This window comes from Meriones unguiculatus, chromosome 3 (assembly GCF_030254825.1).
Source record: "Meriones unguiculatus strain TT.TT164.6M chromosome 3, Bangor_MerUng_6.1, whole genome shotgun sequence".
Lineage (NCBI taxonomy): Eukaryota > Metazoa > Chordata > Mammalia > Rodentia > Muridae > Meriones > Meriones unguiculatus.
This window is the reverse complement of record NC_083351.1, coordinates 62,876,781-62,896,111: the sequence shown is the minus strand read 5'-3', so window position 1 is coordinate 62,896,111 and position 19,331 is coordinate 62,876,781. Positions and strand designations below refer to the sequence as shown.

At 40.5% G+C, this 19,331-nt stretch overlaps 1 protein-coding gene and 1 non-coding gene across 2 annotated transcripts in view; one reads left to right on the top strand and one right to left on the bottom strand.

Moving 5' to 3' along the window:
- Cntnap2 (contactin associated protein 2) overlaps positions 1 to 19,331 on the top strand; it is a 2,202,731-nt gene that overhangs the window by 1,242,712 nt on the left and 940,688 nt on the right. The gene's annotated exons all lie outside the window — the stretch shown is intronic.
- Positions 7,114 to 7,261, bottom strand: LOC132653339 (small nucleolar RNA SNORA48). Its single transcript, XR_009591106.1, has one exon. It is a non-coding gene; the product is annotated as a small nucleolar RNA SNORA48 (small nucleolar RNA).

Below are 19,331 nucleotides of genomic sequence, written 5' to 3'. Positions count from 1 at the left end.
TTCACGGTAGTTTACTTTGCCTCTGAGCTACCTTTGGGCAATTCCTCTTGAACACACAGGTGTCACGTTTACCTTGTGTATCAGCCAGGAGACCTTTTCGGTGGGATGTTGAGGACCAATTTTGACGTTTGTTCTAAAAGGTCAAGTTAGGAATTTTGTCCTTAGCTTAGCAATGCTGTAAAGTTTTCGACCTAGCTTTGAAGTTTTCATATTTTCCCCAGCAATGGCGATGTGTGCTAAACTGTCTTTCTCCTCCATGTCCTACAAACTATAACTGAATGGCATGTGCCTCTGGGTGTTTTGAAACTGCCTGTGGGTAGATGGAACTGTGTTCATATCCAGAACTCTGTGAATATCTGACAGATTGGAAATGTCAAAATCTAAAAGCAACTTATTTTCTTTGATATGTCTTCATGTTTTATAACCCAAGTAGGAACAATGACAAAATTTTGACATGTTCAAACATTCCAGAACCTTGAAACCAGCAGATAGAAATGCTTTGTTGCCATTTAAAAATAATACAGGTATTTTAGAGTGCTGGGAAACGTTTCATACTCTACAGCTGTGCTTGTCATCAGTCCACTAAATAATATAAACCTAATTGAAAAAAGAAAAGGAGCAATATTGAACCATGCCGAACGAAGGTCACAGAGTTTGCAAGGTTGAGCTGAGAACAGAAAATGGAGAAATTGCTCTTGGTGACTACTTGACAGGGCTCAAGGTTATGTTGTTGCTCCAGTTCTCAGTAGTTGTGGCTTCATCTGCCACAATTGTGAAGCTTAATGTAATACTTTAAGCAAAGCCTTTCTCTTCTAGACAGTAATTCTTTTTGAATCAATGCAATGAAAATGGAATCTTATGTTTGATCACTAGAAAACTCAACTCGTTTTCCCATATGTGAGCCACTTTAAACAGTATAAGTTTATTATAAAATCAAATTGAAATGTTTCTATCCAAGGCAGAGATTGAATATTTATAATGTTTGAATATTCAAAGTTTTTCCTTTTATTTCTATATTAAACTTGAATTGTCTCTCAATTTTCAAGAAAAAAATAAATGCATACATTCATATTTAAAGGCTCATCGGAATGCCTATCAGCCTGTGTCTGCATGTATACTTTTAACAGATACATTGAAATGAAGTAACATTTGCTCTACCTATAATTTATCACTTTGTCTATATTAATGAGGACAAATGACAAGGACTGGGTAAAGTTACTGCCAATTATCTCAAAGACTATCATTATGTCATTTGTTTCGTCCTTCTAATTTTGTGGCTTCAGGTGCACACAAGGTACCCAGTCTGGAAAATCATAGCCCTTCAGGTAAATTAACCATGATTTTTTGTGCACTGTGACCATAATGTGGGCTGCTAAGTACTTACCCCTACTTTCCTTCTTTTGAGTACAACAACAGCCAAAAAATAGGAGTGTCTCTTTTGTTAATTATACATACCATACCCTGTCATGTCTAATTTGTTATTCTATGTGGAAAAGGAGGACGAAATAATAGAATCTCGAGAGTTTTTAGATATTCTCAGTAGCTTCATGCTCAGTCTGTTCTGATGGAAACTGAAAATAAGAGTGAATTTTATAGCATCATCTACAGGAAATTCTGAAGGGAATGTTTTGTACTATTCCATATCTCAGTGTGTTTTCTGTTGCTGTAACAAAGCACATGAAACGCTATAACTTATAAAGAACAAAAGTTTATTCAGCTCACAGGGTAGGCTATGATGAAGTACAGAAGCCTGGCACCAGCGTTGCATGCATCCAAGGGAGGAGCTGCCCATTCTTCTGATGATGATAGGAAGATATCATGAGTCAGTTATGTTATGTACTACTTTTTTGTGGGAAGTTTTTTTTTATTTTTTATTAATTACACTTTATTCATTTTGTATCCCCCCATAGGCCCCTCCCTCCTCCCCTCCTGATCCCACCCTCCCTCCTCTTTCTGCATGCATGCCACTCCCCCCGTCCACTGATAGGGGAGGTTCTCCTCTCCTTTCTGATCTTAGTCTATCAGTTCACATCAGGAGTGGCTGCATTGTCCTCTTCTGTGGCCTGGCAATGCTGCCCCCTCCTCAGGGGGAGGTGATCAAAGAGCAGGTCAATCAGATTATGTCAAAGGCAGTCCCTCTTCCCATTACTATGGAACCCACTTGGACACTGGACTGCCATGGGCTACATCTGTGCAGGGGTTCTAGGTTATCTCCATGAATAGTCCTGGGTTGGAGTATGAGTCTCTGGGAAGTTCCCTATGTTCAAATTTTCTTGTTCTGTTGCTCTCCTTGTGGAGTTCCTGTCCTCTCCAGCTCTTGCTATTTCCCACTTCTTACATAAAATTCCATTCACTCTGCCTGACAGTTGCCCATCAGGCTCAGCATCTGCTTTGATAGTCTGTAGGGCAAAGGCTTTCAGAAGCCCTCTGTGGCAGGTTCCTAGGTTGTTTCCTATTTTCTTCTTCTGGCTTTCAGAGGCCCTCTGTAGCAAGCTCTTAGGTTGTTTGCTGTTTTCTTCTTCTTCTGATGTCCATCCTCTTTGCCTTTCAGGATGGGGATTGAGCATTTTAGTTAGGGTCCTCTCTTTTGCTTAGTTTGTTTAGATGTACCGATTTTAGTGGGTTTATCCTATGTTGTATGTTTATATGAGTGAGTATATACCGTGTGTGTCTTTTTGCTTCTGGGACAACTCACTCAGGATGATCCTTTCCAGGTCCCACCATTTACCTGCAACTTTCATGATTTCCTTATTTTTCATTGCTGAGTAATACTCCATTGTATAGATGTACCACAATTTATGCATCCATTCTTCAGTTGAGGGGCATCTGGGTTGTTTCTGGCTTCTGGCTATTACAAATAAAGCTGCTACAAACGTGGTTGAGCAAATCTCCTTTTTGTGTACTTGACCCTCTTTTGGATATAAATTTGCCACTTGGTGAGGAATTCATGTTGGGTCACAGTGTGGTGTGGGGCATCACTTGGTTATCAAAGAGAGCTTGCCATCTCAGATCTCTCCTCTTCCTTCTCCCCTCCTTCTCTCTCCCCTTCTTATTCTTGTATTCTTATTCTAAAGCAGGAATGCCACTTTGTTCTCTGACTCCACTACTTCATTTATCCCATTTATCTTTTGAAGAACTTCCAACTCTAAATCTCATTAGCATGTGAATGTAGAAACTCAGTTCCTACCATGTGAACTTTGGGGATGTACATAGGAATTTAAACATGTTTTTACACAACATGTGAAATTCCAGGATATCACGATGTAGATTTATTATTTTTAAAGATGTTAAAAAATTATTTTATGTATGTGTTGACCTGTATGTATGCATGGTCACCTTGTGCTCAAAGTAGTCAGAAGAGAGTACCAGATTTCCTGAAACTACAGTTAGAGATGGGTGTGAGCCATAGAAAAAGTGGTAAGAACTGAACCCAGGTCCTCTGTAAGAGCAGTAAGTTGCTTAACAACTACACCACTTTTTCAGCCTCTCACTATGCAAATTTCTCAATTGTTTTATTTCTTTTTATTTATTTCTTTTTATTTATTTGAATTTATTTACTTTGTATCCCAGCTGTAGCCTCCTCCCTTCTCCTTTCCCCAGCCAGCTCTCCCTCCCTCTTTCTTCTCCTCCCATGCCCCTCCCTCAGTCCACTCATGGGGGAGATCCTTCTCCCCTTTTCTATGACCCTAGTCTATCATGTCTCATCAGGACTGGCTTCAGTGTCTTCCTCTGTGGCCTGGTAAGGCTGTTTCCCCCTTAGGGTGAGGTGATCAAAGAGCCATCCACTGAGTTCATGTCAGAGACAGTCCCTGTTCCCATTACTAGGGAACTCACATGGACAGTGAGCTATGGGCTACATCTGTGAAGGGGTTCTAGGTTATCTCCATGCATGATCCTTGTTTGGAGTATCAGTCTCAGAAAAGACCCCTGGGCCCAGATTTTTTGACTCTGTTGTTCTCCTTGTGGAGCTCCTGTCCTCTCCAGGTCTTTCTCTCTCCCCCTTCTTTCATAAGATTCCCTGCATTCTGCCCAGAGTTTGACTATGAATCCCAGCATCTGCTTCGATACCCTGCTGGGTGAAATTTCTTGATTTTTAAGAAAAATTCCACTCAGAATATGCAAGTTTTGGCATAATGCAGAGCTAGAGCTCACTGCAGATTGGAAACCTACAAATCGCCATGAGGTATTATTAAAATAATAACTCTGTGTGAGGATGGCAGTGCCAGCTCTCCCAGCAATGGTAAGTTCTCTGCCACCTTAGAACTCTACATCTTAAAAAAAAAATTGAACAGTATTCAATTGACCAGATCAACTAGAGGATCAGATTTGGTCTGATTCTTGGTTTCTTCTCATCACCGCTACACAATATATGAAAGAAACAAATTAAGGGAGGAAAGGTTCATTTTTATTCAAAGTGTGAGGTTCCCCATTTCATCACTGTGGGGAAGGCATAGCAGAGGGAGCTGATTCACAGTTCTTTACATAAGCAGATGGGACCAGAAGCAAGATTGGTCTACAGCCATCAACTCCTACTTTTTCAGTGACTGTCATATATCCTGAAGTTAGACTCCACTGCTAAAGCTTCCACAGCCTCCCAAACCCAGCATTAGTCAAATATATGAGAATATAAGGACATTTCACATTTAAAGTAGAGTATTTGAATTAGCATTTTAATATAATTTTTCCAAACCCATAATCCTTACTAGTTCAGCTTTTCTTTTTTTAAAAAAAGCTTTTATTGATTCTTTGTGAATTTCATATCATGTGCCCCAATCTCTCGCATCTCTCCATCCCTTTGTACCCACTCTTTGCCTCTGCAACCTCACCACCAAAACACAAAAAAAAACAAAGAAAACATAGAAGAAGCTGTAGCATGTCATATTGTGTCGCACAGTATACACTTTTATCCACACTTTTTTACTTGTTCATTGCAATGGGTCTGGTCTGAAGATTCCTGGCTTCTGAGATACCATCAATGTTGGAGCCTCACCAGGCCTCCTTCCAGTTATCCTGTCGTTGCTCCATGTCATGGAGATCCTGCAGCATTAGATCAGTAGGACTGGCTCTTTCATATCTTCCAACCATTCACAGCTCTTATAGATTTTGGGGTGGGCCAACTCAGAGTCCTGGATCAGGCTTGGGTGCCAGCTGAGCTGCTCAGTGCACAGCTCTCCCTTATTTGCACCACCAGGGTGAGCTCTCCAGTACTGCTCCTACTCAGCTACCCAATGCCAGCATTGGCAGAAGGCTGGGTCAACTCTTCTGCTTTCCTGCTCTTACCTACTCACCTGCACCCAGGACACCAAGGCTAGCTCACTGGAGCCCGGGGGAGGGGGAGTGATATTCACTCTCCCAAGTGTGGCATCCTGCAAGAAGCTGGACCAGCTCTTCCTTTCTGGCCCACCAGTGCCTTCACCACCAGGAACAGCTCCACTGTGTTGCCTAGGTGAGGTGCACGCCCAGCTCTCCAGAGACCTACAGCCAGTAAAGGGGCTGGGCTACCTCTCCCATTCCCCTGCCCTCCAGGCCAACTGCTATAAGTGGTGGTGGGGCATCACGCCTGTACCCACATTCCCTCATGACAGATAAGTGAGGGGGCCAGCTCTCCCACACTCTTGCTCTTAGCCCTGGCTCCTCCATGCCCCCTCAACCAAGGCCAGCCCTACTTTGCCACCCAGGTGAGATGCAGGTCTTGCTCTCCCAAATACAGTTAGAGTCGGGGAGGGCCAACATCTTCTCTCTCATGATCCAGATGTCAGGTCTCCCAACTGCCTCAGGTGGCAAGGCACGGGAGGTCTGAAGGCATCTCCCAAGCCACTTGAGGGTAGAGGATTAATGGGGTTGCATACCATAGCCCCTGCTCCTGGGGCCATCTCTTCTGTTCTACTCAGGTGAGGTGCAGGACCTGCTCTCCCATATGTTGCCGTAGGTAAGAGGTGGAGCCAGGCAAAGGGCAGGGCCAGCTCACCTGATTTCATGGCCAGCAGTCCTGACTGTCACAGGCAGTGAGGGAAGAGGAGAGGGGCCATCACTCCTCGTACCCAGGCCACCCCAGGCTGAAGAGTGGCTGGGCCAGCTCCTCTCCCATGATCTCGCCCTTGGGGCTGGTTTGTCTGCGCCCCCATCACCAGGATTAGCTCTATTATACTGTTCAAGTTCAGTGCAGGACTCATTCTCCTAAGTGCTGCAGCTCGTGAGGAACAGAGATAGCACTCCTGTGCTCATGACACTGTGGGCAGCTTTCCAGACCGCCAGAGGTGGCGAGGGGCAGAGGGAGAATGTATTACCTCTGTGCCTGTGACAGCCCATGGCAGATGAGTGGTGGAGTCAGTTCTCCCACCCTCATGCCACCGGAGCAGCTCACTCATTCCCCTGTCACCACGGCCAGCTCCACTGTGCTTCCTGTGGAAGGCATAGGGCTGGCTTTGCCAAGTACTGCCACTGGCCAGAGCACCCCATCCAGTGAGGGGCGGAGCCATTTTTGCATATCCCCTGGACAACCTTGTGGTCCCCAGAAGCTGCCCCAACCACATCCCCATGTTGTCTAGTGGTAATATGAGCCACAGACATTGACACTGACCCCTGCGACTGCGTAGCCACAGACCCAGACGTGGCACTTAGTGGCAGCTTGGGCTGGAACCTCACCACAGCCCCAGAAGATGGGACTAGCCACTCAAAACAGGGTGCTCCTCTCCACCCTCCAGTCTCCAGTTCGATCTGTCCTCATAATGCTCCAGCTGCTCCACTTCTGTTTGTCTCCCAGCTGCCCACCGCATACTCGCACATGGTGGTGCTTCCTACTCTGCGAAGGCCCTAGGTAACATCCTCCCAGCAAGCGGTAATGTGACCCGCCTGTGCCATGCACAGACATGTACCATGTCTTCCTCTGCCCATACTATGCTGGTTGGATTGGCATTTGATTTGATTTTTTAAAAAATAAAAGAAAAATAAATGTTTGGTTTTTGAGACAGGGTTTCTCTGTGTAGGCTTGGCTGTCCTGGACTCGCTTTGTAGACCAGGCTGGCCTTGAACTCACAGGTATCAGCCTGCCTCTGCCTCCCTGAGTGCTGCGATTAAAGGCGTGAGCCACCATTCCTGAATTTGATTTGTTTTTTATGTGTCCTAGGCATAAAACAGGTTTGGTGACCAAGCTTGACCAAGCATCAAGGCAGAATGAACAAAGGACTACCATCTACTCAGTCTCTGACTGATATAAGAATACCACCACCAACAAGGTGTCTCATTGCCAAGGGCAAGGAGTTTTGTTTTTTTTTTAATCATGATTATATACATGGCCACGGCAGTAGGAGCTTGTACATCGTGTGTTCCTCACATCTTGGTGAATCAGAGGCTGAAAGATTTAGTAAGAGGCCCTGCTTGGCCGTAACTCTCATTGCCTGACCCCTAGCAAATCACTTCCTGTTGCTAGGTGCCATCTCCTAAATGAATTACAACTCCCAAAACAGCAAAAGCAGCTGGGAAACAAGGATGCACACACATGAGGCTGTGGAACACATTTCACATCCAAACCATAACACCAGGAATGCAAATCAAAGGCAATGAAATTACACATGGATCATGAAGGCTATTACAAAAAGACAGAAGATAGTACATGAAGGCTAAGATTTAGAGAAAAGGGAACCCCTGTTAGCTGCTGATGGGAATGTTTTGAGGAAGTGGCATTAAAATTGTTCAAAAGTTAAAAATATATTTGCCAGATGATACAGTAATACCACTGCAGGGAATATATCAAAGGAATCAGGACTTAAGAGACACTAAAATTATGTATATATAATTATATAATTATGTTCAATGAAGTGTAATTCCCAATAGATAAGCTATGGGAAAAGTCCTATGTGGTCCAGGTAAAGAAAACGTAAAACTATGTTCTCTTAAAAACTAAGGAGATCTGTTACTGATGACAATGTGGAGACCTGGAGGACATTATGCTAAGTGAAACAAATAAGCAGAGAAAGACTTGACGATTCATCTCATCTGTGTTTGGGATAAAACTTAGAGAAACAGAAATGGATGAGGAAATAGGTCAGTCAAAAGGGTTCAAACTGTCTGCTATAAGATGAAGCTCTAGAGCTTTAATGGACAGCTTTATGGTGGTTGTTGATAATAATACACACTTCATTTGCAACATAGGTATTTTTAACACCCCACAGACAAGTAATTGTGTGAGATGGTAGGTGTGCTGATTCGCTTCACTGTGTAGGGCACCAAGCATAAAGCGTTTTTGACAGCCGTTCTTTAAAAGCCTGAAGGAAACATGCAGATTCCAGTACACCGATACAAGCTGAAAACTTTATTCATTTTGGAAACTAACACTTTTCTTCCCAATGAAAGAAAGGGTAGACCTTAATATGGTGGATTTTGTAGGGAAGACAGGGACTGTTTCAGACTGGAGAGAAAGATTTCATACCCTGAGTCCAGATTTAAATGTGGATTGCAAACAGCTTGCCTGGAAATTCTGAAATTTTAGTGAGTGCCATCTACATTCCCCATCCATAAATGCTATTTGGTAGCAGAGAGGCTAGTTGTAATTCTATTCCAGGAAGACTGTCTCCTCCAAGAAGCAGAGTTCTGCCAGCTACGTTTGTTTGCTCCTCAATTCAGGTTCCTGCTTTTTTCTCTTTTGGATCTAAGCCTCCCTTCCACCATTCACATTCTCTATTCTGACTGAATAGAGAACACCATCTTGGTTTTGTTCCCATCTTCAAAGAAAATATACCAAAGCAAGGACATCAATCACCTTTTTGAAAGTCTCTGCAAAATTATTATTTATGTGTCAGCGGTGAATCTATTCCACCCTTTAAAGGACAGAATGGTTAGATTAGAAACATGGTTAAACAAACACAGCTGTCATTAACCTTGTCACTTTTCCAGCAAAGAAAAACAGTATGACAACTGGCAAAAGCCAGCGGCAATTTAGAGTATAAAAGATCAACAGTGTAAACCCCCAGACAGGATAAACTGAGGTGCCAATGTCTCTGCACAGGTTGAAAATAATTTTCTTCAAACAATTATTATCCTCTCTTAAAATGGAAATCAATAAGAGTGCTTAAGAAAATGTATAGAGAATTTCACACCTTAAAGTATCCTCTCTTATTTTATAAAGAAAGAACTTAACTTGTATAAAACCCTGAAGCCTATTCTTTTCTTTTTAGACTGATGTGGTTTTTGTTTGGTTTTGTTTTGGTTGTTTGGTTTTTGTTTGTTTGTTTTACTGATGTCATAGTAAAGTGAAAAATAACCAGACTTTATAGAGTAGGTCTACATAGGTGACTTATTATTAAATCTTCCTCAGAAACGTCACTCTCAACCAGAAAAAAGAAATAATTGAACAAGGATGGGAGAAAAACACCGACAGAAGTTCAATTCTGAACACCTACGTGGTAGCTCCAATTCTGGGAGGTGTGATTCCCCTTTAACTCTAAAGGGGACCATACATTCACATGACACACATATATATATACAGGCAACCATTCTCACATATGAAATATAAAGCTTTTTCAAAAGTACTGAAGGGAAGCTATGGCCTTAACAATTGTGATATAAGAAGAATCGTGTGCTTTTGGGGTAGACGAATAAACGTGAAGTCAATGGGACAAAATGTCAATGTGGCAGAGCAAAAAGACGGAGAACAGGAAGTTAGCCTGAAGAAATGGTCAGCGCCCTAAAATCATCATGATTCCCCACTTTCTACCAAGTACAAAACCAACTCAAGGAAAAGAGTGAAAGCACTGAGTCTTGCCACCAGATTTTTCTTTTTTAAAAAAATTCTTCATGCCACCTATGGCAAAACCAAGACAGTTTTTCCATGGACCAGGTAAATGATGCTTGTCACTCCAGATGAGGGAGGTAGTTCACAGGAACAAGAGGACAGAATTCAGAAAGACCTTGAAGAATGCATCTGTTAACAGTTTTAGCTACATGTTATTCTATTATTTTGTTTATGGACATACTTAGGGGAAAACAGTGTAAAATACACTGAAATATTTATAGTGACATATCCAAGATTTATTATTTGGGATAATTTTTTGTTTCCTTCTTCACATTTTTCTTGTTTACTAATATTCTGTAGTAAATGCTTATTGATACACACATGTATTGATAAGATATCATGGAAATTAAATTAGAAATAGTACCAGTTATTGCAATATGATGAAGTACTACTCTGCAATTAATTTAAAAAATATATTTATGATGTAGGTTCTCCATTTGCACAGGAATTTGAAGCTCTTAAAGGATTATAGGTAATAGTTAGATCATAGAGGTTCTAGTTAAGTGCTCTTTGTTACGAGCAACACAAGAGTTCAATAATACAAGGGTTCAAAGGCTAAGTGATATATAAATAGATGTGCTATTTATGTAGTATTTCTCTTTACACATCTTCTCTCTTCTTTTCTCTATGTTTATTGGTTATTATTTTAAAAACATGAACCTACCAGAGATGTCCTCTGAAAGACTCTACCCAGTAGGGGATCGAAGCAGATGCAGAGACTCAGCCAAACTTTGAGCAGAGTGCAGGTCGTCTTATGGAAGATGGGAGAGATAGAAGAAATTGGACGGGACAGGAGCCCTACAAGAAGACCAACAAAGCCCAAAAAGCTGGGCCCAGGAAGGACTGCAGTGACTGGTGCATCAACCAAAGACCATGCATAGAGAGGACCTAGACCCGTTGCTCAAATGCACCCCACAGACTGATAAGTCTCCACATGGGTTCCCTAGTAATGGGAGAAGAGACAGTCTGAGACATGAAATTGGTGGCCTGTTCCTTGATCACTTCTCCCTGGTGGGGTAACCAAGACAGCCCACAGAGGAAGAGGATCCAGACAATCCTGATGGGACCTCATAGGCTATGATCAGACAGTAGGGGAAATGGACTTTCCCTATCAGTGGATTAGAGGAAAGGGATAGAGGAGGAAGAAGGAGGGAAGGTGGGTTCGGGAGGAGACAAGTAAGGGTGCTACAACTGCTATACAAAGTGAATAAATTATATAAAAATAAAAATAAAAAGCATGATATCTCATAATAATTATCTCCAGCATTCTAGATCAGAATCTAGTAAGAATCCCAAGTAAAATTTAAGTTTGGAGACATTTTTAACTTTTGAATATAACTTGAATATAAAGTTCCATGCTAGATGTTGCCTGTACTCAAACAATGAGATGCTGCTGGGCCTTCATGCTTCAGAGCTGAACACTGCACAAGGACAAGCCAACCCTGGGTCAAATTAACTAGTTACGAATGTCACTCCCTATCTAGAGCTTCACATCTGTCCCTGTGGATTCCACCATGCTCAGATTTCAAAGTTTTTACAAAAATTTGTGTCTGACCCAGTCTCAGAAAGAGAGTAAAATAATCTCCCTTACATGCAGCTCTTATCCTATATTATATATTTGTGTATACAAACTAATGTGGAGGGTTAGCATAGCATTTAAAAAAGAAGACAATGCAGGCTAATAAAACATTTTAAATATAAAATGCATACTAGTAAATTATATATAATATGCTTTATATAATTCCTTTGAATTCTCTTGCAAGATTCAGCACATTTTAAAAATAAGGCCTGAATGGGCAGTGTCCACATTTAATTCAATAAGGGGCTTGTTACTTTACTGGGAGCTCTGAATTTTAAATTATGCTTTTTATTATTTTAATATCCCTGTAGGCTATAGCTCTTTTGATTTAAAATTGAGTGTAATTTATTTTATTCTTTAGACACAAATTAAAATCATACATATATTATAATGTGAATACTGTTAAAATATATTTAAAATAAACATAATCTTGAAATATCTGATATTTCCTGGGAACACTGATTTACTATCCTTTGGTCCCAAAGAGTAACATTTCAGAAATCTGACAACATAGAAATTTGCCTTTTTTTTCTAATGCATATTATAAAATTTTAAAATATGTCATTATTACTGAATAAACATTCTTTTTAATTAAAATGAAAAAGAAACATTGACTGTACTGAACATGCCCAGATATTCATGGCATCAACTCCTAAAACAGAGTAAAAGTATGTACTAAGCAGCATTTAAATTGTACAAGAAATATATGAGTAATATTGAGAGGACATCAAGCATGGAGGAGAAAGTACACAGATTCAGATTTGTGCTGTGAAACAAGAAAATCAAAGCTCAGAGGTTTTAGTGTTAGGGTTTCTTTACCAATACCCTGAAGAAACCAAGAGACAATGACTTCTGTGTTTAACAGTAGATAATCATTCTTACCAAAAATACTGAACAGATATACAGCCAACAATTGATGGCAGTCTTGGTTCTTAGTATGCTTTTGAGTGATTTTCATAATGATAAAATATTATATTCTAATGATAGAGGAAACATTCTTAAGTCTTGGGACCCATACGTAATTGTATATATGTGTGTTTACATGTTAACTTAGATATGTTAACAGAAAGCAGAGACAGGGTAGAAGTATCACGAAGTGACTCAATACAGAATGCCACCTGAAGTTCTATACTTATTTCACATTTATTAGGTGATAATCATAAAGTTCAATTGCTTTATAAAAAATTATGGTCTGCTTTAGCTATTTATGTCTACTTAACTGACTCGGTTTCTACTCCATTGAGTAACTTCCTTACCTGTATTTAATATTATATTAATTCCATCTACTGTCACTTATACAAATGTATATAATATGTGATATGAATTATATATTACATCTATATGTATATTTGATAAGATAGTTCTATCTTTTCAATAGAAAGTGCTCTAAATATCTTTTTATGCAAAACATGAAAATACTGAAAGGCTATCAAAACCTTAATGATTCAGGAGTTTCCCCAAAAGCACTTTTTGTTTTAAAAGAATTCTATAAAACCCAATGGACTGATAAAATAAATATTCTAATGCATAAAACACAACTAATCCTTTTCAAAGAGTGACACATTTACTATGAATCTCTGGCCATCTAAGTTATCTTCAAGAGGAGATGTTGGTAAGATGTACAATACAGTAGACATTTACAGCCTACTTCTTTCATAGAGAAAGGTAAACATATACAGCAAGAGAGGACTTATCTCTTGCATTCTTTGGCTTCAAAAAATACCATAATTTTACATCTTTTTAGGGTATCTTAGTACTGGCTGACAACCTAGATTCAATCTGATTTTTGTCATGTGCTCAGTTACTCAGTTACCATCGTTATTATCCTGCTGGGAAGAACCATGCTCCATCACCAGTAGTATTATCTGATTAGAAGTTCGAGGTTACGGGGTTTTTTAATTTTATTTAATTTTTAATTTTTTTATCCATTCTTCGGTTGTGGGACATATAGGATGTTTCCAGTTACTGGCTATTAAGAATAAAGCTGCTATAAACATGGTTGAGCAAATAGATGTCCTTGTTGTATGGTGGAACATCTTTCCAGTATATGCACAGGAGGGTATAGCTGGGTCTTGAGGTTGGGCTAGTTCCACTTTTCTCAGAAAGCACCAGATTGATTTTCAAAGTAGTTGTACAAGTTTACACTCCCACCAGCAATGGAGGAGTGTTCCCCTTTCTCCACATCCTTGCCACATGGGTTGTCACTTGAGTTTTTTTTTTTTTTTTTCAATGCAGTTTATTCGGGAACCTTGAACAATCCTCGGACCCTGGGGAAAGCCAGCCCACAGCTTAAATAGCCTCTGGGTAGCCAACCCAGGCATGCCACGTGGGCAATGCAGATAGGTCCACATACATGGAAGCAAGCCAGATCCTCAGCCTTAGCCAAATGTGGAATTGTTCGTGATAGAGAGCACTCACCATCGGTTAGGTGGAAGGCGGAAACCAGCTCCATCTTTAAGGCGCAGCATTACGCAGCTCTCTACAGTTCCCCCTTTTTGTTTTAGACGCATCAGGCAAGAGTAGAGGTCTGATCTCTGATCTCAGTCATTTTGATTTGCATTTTCCTGAATAGTTAGGATGTTGAGCATTTTGTTAAGTGCTTCTCCACAATTTAGATTCCTCTGTTGAGAATTCTGAAGAGGACACTCTTTATCGAGACAAGACTCCTAGTGGACAGAGGAAATCACTAACCCAGCCACAAAAATCTCAATCCAAAACTTATCCTACCTACAAGATTTTCAGGGACAAAGATAGAACAGATAGAGCAGAGACTAAGGAAATGTCCAACCAATGCTGGGCCCAATGTTAAGACCTAACCCATGGAAGAAAGCCAGCCCCTATTGTTATTAAAGATACTCTGATATTCTTGCAGACAGGAACCTACCAAAATTGCTCTCTTAGAGTCCTCACCCAGAAACAGTTTGAAACAGATGCTGAGACTCATAGACAAACACTGGGCAAATGATGGGGAGTCTGCTGGAAAAGAGGGAAGAAGGATAATTAGACCTAGAGGTGACAAAAGCTCCACAAGAAGATCATACGAGCCAATCAACCAGGGCCCAGAGAGGCTTATGGAGTCTGAAGTACCAACCAAGGACAATGCATGGGATTCACCTTTGTCCTCTACTTATAAGTAGCCAATGGGCATCTCAGGCCTCACGTGGGACCACTGATTATGGGAATGGGGGATGTCTCTGACATGGACTATGCTGCCTGCCTTTGATTATTTCCCCCTGATAGGACTTTCCTACCAGACCACAGGAGAGAAAGATGAACTCAGTCCTCATGTGACTAGAAGAGCTGGGATGTCTGAGTAGGGGAGCTTCTTTATCATGAGGAATAGAGAAGGAGGAAAGCAGAAGGGAGCGTAGGACAGGGAGGAGAGGAGGGAGGAGCCTATGACCAACCAAGGTGCAAATTGAATTAATTAACTAATTTTAAAAAATGAAGAAAACCAAGTGGATCAAAGACTGCAACATAAAACCAGATACTCTAAATCAGTTAGAAGAAAAAATGGGGGAGAGCCTAGAATTCATTGGCACAGGAGACAACTTCCTGAACAGAACACCAACAGCACAGGCTCTAAGAGCAACAATCAATAAATGGGACCTCATGAAACTGAAAAGCTTCTGAAAGCAAAAGACACTGTTGTCAGAACAAAACGACAGCCTACAGACTGGGAAGGGATCTTCACCAACCCTATATCTGACAGAGGGCTGATATCCAGCATATATAAAGAACTAAAGAAGTTCAAAAGCAATAAATCAAGTAATCCAATTAAAAAATGGTCTATAGAGCTAAACAGAGAATTCTCTGTAGAGGAATATAGAATGGCAGAGAAATACTTAAAGAAATGCTCAACATCCTTAGCCATCAGGGAGATGCAAATAAACACAACCCTGAGATTTTACCTTATACCCATCAGAATGGCTAAGATGAAAAACTCAAGTGACAACACATGCTGGAGAGGTTGTAAAGAAAGGGGAACCCTCTTCCATTGCTGGGAATGTAAACTGGTACAACCACTTTGGAAGTCAATCTGGCGTTTTCTCAGACAATTAGGAATAGTGCTTCCTCAAGATACAGCTGTACCACTTGTAGGCATATACCCAAAATTTGCTCAAGTACACAATAAGGACATTTGCTCAACCATGTTTGTAGCAGCTTTATTTGTAATAGCCAGAACCTGGAAACAACCCAGATGTCCCTCAGCGGAGGAATGGATACAGAAATTGTGGTATTTTTACACAATGGAATACTACTCAGCAATCAAAAATGAAATTTGCAGGCAAATAGTGGGATCTAGAAAAGATCATTCCGAGTGAGGTATCCCAAAAGGAGAAAGACACACATGGTATATACTCACTCATAGTTCTATAAGATATGATAAACACACTGAAATCTGTACACCTAAAGAAGATAAACAAGAAAGAGGACCTGGGGTAAGATGATCAATCCTCACTTAGAAAAACAAATGGGAGGTGCATTGGATGTAGGAGAAAACAAGTAACGGTAGGACAGGAGCCTACCGCAGAGGGCCCCTGAAAGACTCTACTTAGCAGTGTATCAAAGCAGACACTAAGACTCATAACCAAACCTTTGACAGAGTGAAGGGAATCATATGAAAGAAGGGAGAATTAGTATGACATGGAAAGGATAGGAGCTCCACAAGGACCAAATATATCTGGACACAGGGGTCTTTTCTGAGACTGACATCCCACCAAGGACCATGTATGGATATATCCTAGAACCTCTGTTCAGATGAAGCCTGTGGTAGTTCAGTAACCAATTGGTTTCCCATAGTATGGGGAACAGGGACTATCTCTGACAGGAACTCAATGGCAGGCTTTGCCCTCCCCACCCCTCAAGGGAGCAGCAGTCCTGCTAGGCCACAGAGGAGGACTTTGCAGCCAGTCCTGAAGATAAGAGATAAAACAGGGTCAGATGAAAAGGGAGGAGGTCCTCCCCAAGCACTGGACTTGGAAAGGGGCAGGGAGGAGATGAGGGAGGGAGGGTGGGTTTGGGAGGAAATGAGGGAGCAGGATACAGCTGGGATACAGAGTTAACAAAATGTAACTAATAATAAAAAAACAAAAAATTATTTAAAAAATGATAAAAGGTCAGAGGTAGGCTGATCATGAACTCTATAAATCATTAGTGAAGTATTTGGGAGACTGTCTTAGATTAAAGACTTAGATATTTAAATCTTAAAGAGATTTGTTTCAGATTAAAGAAGCTGAGATAAGATACAGCCATCACATAGTTTAATTTTAAATATGGGGAGAAAAGGCTGCTTCTTAGAATTTAGCTAACAGTGCTAGTGGGAAGTGTTCTTCCTTTACCCTTACTTGGAGTTTGTTGCCTCTAAAACTGGTAGGGATTCAAGCTTGACAAAAAAAAATTAGCTTTAGGTTTTCAGTGGCCAACTAATCAGCCAGTCATGTTAACTCTAGCCAATAGATGTTTCATGTGCCAGTGTCCTGCTCTCCCTGAGGACAGTTTTCAGGCATGTCCAGTATCTCTCTTCAGTCTCTGTACCTTTACAGTAGACAATCTTCCAACTGGCAGTGCTCATCTTGGTCCATGGGCACACTATTGGCAGCACGTTCATGATCATGAAACGGACTAAGATTCAAAAGGACCTAGTGTGATTGCATGACTCTAAGAAAGGAGAGAACTCTTTCATGCTACCAAAAGGCTCTACGTGCCCTCTTTGTCAGAGAAGATAGAGAAGACCACATGAGGGATAATGTAAAGAGATGTTAGGAACATTCCTCAAGAAATCACTATTCTCTCTAATAAGCCGTAAAGAACTGAATGAGTACAGCTGGAATCATTCTGGAAGTGGCTGTCTTTTCAAAGCTGTAAAGACAGTACTCCTGATCCAGAGCTGCACTCCCTATCTCAGCGTGTCTCAGAGCGGCACAGAAATCAATGATGACCATTTTGGAGCATGAAACTCTAAGGTTGTTTGCTGTGGTCATTGAATATTTGGGGATCAGTTACCTTTGTTGTCTTGCCTACTATTTCTCTCTTGGAAGGATCTACATTGTACCTGTCCAACCAACTATATGTTGCAGGCACAAATTTTTATTTCGTCATTTCACCATTTGATGGGAGCGTTGAGGCTCATGCTTCTCTGATTTAGATGCAAATCTGAACTTTGGAACAGATCCTGATATGCGATAAATCTTTAGGAGTTATTGGAAACATTTATATTTTTGTATGTAAGAAGTGCATGATATCCACAATGCTGTGGTTTGAGTGCCCTTTAAAATAATCACATTGATAGTTAATTGCTGTTGTAAAAGTATTAATAGATAAATTAAATGTTTTGAACCTTGATGTCTATGCTCTCATGGACTGGATTAGTGGCTTGGTAGTGGATTTAGCCCTCTTTTGCCCATTGATCTTCTATTATAGTATGATGTAGTAAGATAACATCTATCAGAGACCATTGATCACAGACATTTTAGACCCTAGACTGGTCAAGAATAAATTTCTGTTCATTTTAAAGTACCCAGTATCAGGTAGCATGGCACAAAACGGACTAGGCAAGTGATCAAGTATGTGGTGATAGTGATATAAAAATTATAATATGAACTTTGACCATAACTGTTAGAGACTAAGACTTAAAAAGGATTGTGTAACAAAATTATTTTTATATAACATCACATGATATGGACGTATAAGAATAGATTTCCAAACTGCCTCTGTCTGAATCCTATTTTCATGACTGAATTTTTTTTTATTATTTTAATTCAAATTTGTGTTTGTATGCCTGTGTTAGTATATGCTGTGTGTGTGTGCATGAAGGCCAGAAGAGACTGTTGGATTTCCTGGCCTGGCATTGTAGCCAGAGGTGAGCTCTCTGATGTAAGTAATAGAGCTGAGCTCATGTACTATAAAGGAAAAGGTACTGCTCTTAACCACTAAGCCATCTCCCTTGTCCCACTTACTAGTTTAAAGTACTATGCTAGACAAATGGTTTCAGCATCAAATGGTCTCTTGTTTCAATATAGTACAATCAAATTCACAGCTTTTGATTCTGTTCTTACTGTAATAAAACACTGAGTCTAATTTTATTACCAAGAATGACCTTTAGATAACATATAGCCAGTAAATTATTTCTAAAAAGACTTGAGGAATTTCCATAAATATAATTAAAAGCACAATTTCAAACCAAGCAGCTGAATATTTTTTTCTGTAACTCAGACAGCACAGTATAAATAAAAAATGATGATTATAAAACATTTTGAGATTTATACATGATGGATAGAAGTGGCTACTAAAGTTTGAAAAGAGAGTTTTAGTTGTTAATTATATACATTAGAAAACATAACTTAGCTGTGAAATTAACCTATAGATTCTACCTCACACGTAATGCATACTGCCAATTGTATAATACTGTTATTGCCCAGACTACAGCACAGGAATTGTTTCTGTAGCATAGTGCTTGATGTGTAAGCACACAGGAACTGTGGCAGAATGCAGACACAAAGAAGGCTGGAGTAGAAGAGAGAGAAAGGAAGAGGAGGAAAAGGTGCAGCAGATACTGGACCTACATTACATCTTCTTCCTTGTCTCAGCCCTACTTCCTACCTAGTATCCTTGTGTTCACTGTTAGGACTCTCCTAATAGTAAAGGTCTCTCTCCCACCTCTCTAGGATCAGTATCCGAGGCCACACCCATCCCCTAGACTTTGAGCTGCTACAGGTCCCTGTAGCCAGGTCTTCACTTTGTGTGCTCCCCATTGATAGACAGAGTCCTAGAGGCCAGAAGCGGTATGAATTAGTTTGTATTTCAGGATCCTACCCAGGGGCTTGGTTTGTAGAAAACCCTCTGTGATCCCATCAGTGACTGTATTTAATTTTCACAACTAACCATTTAAATTGTGCTCTAAGTTCCTTATTTTATAAGGAACAAAACCTGCATTCGTATCATTAAACTGCTGTGTCCTCT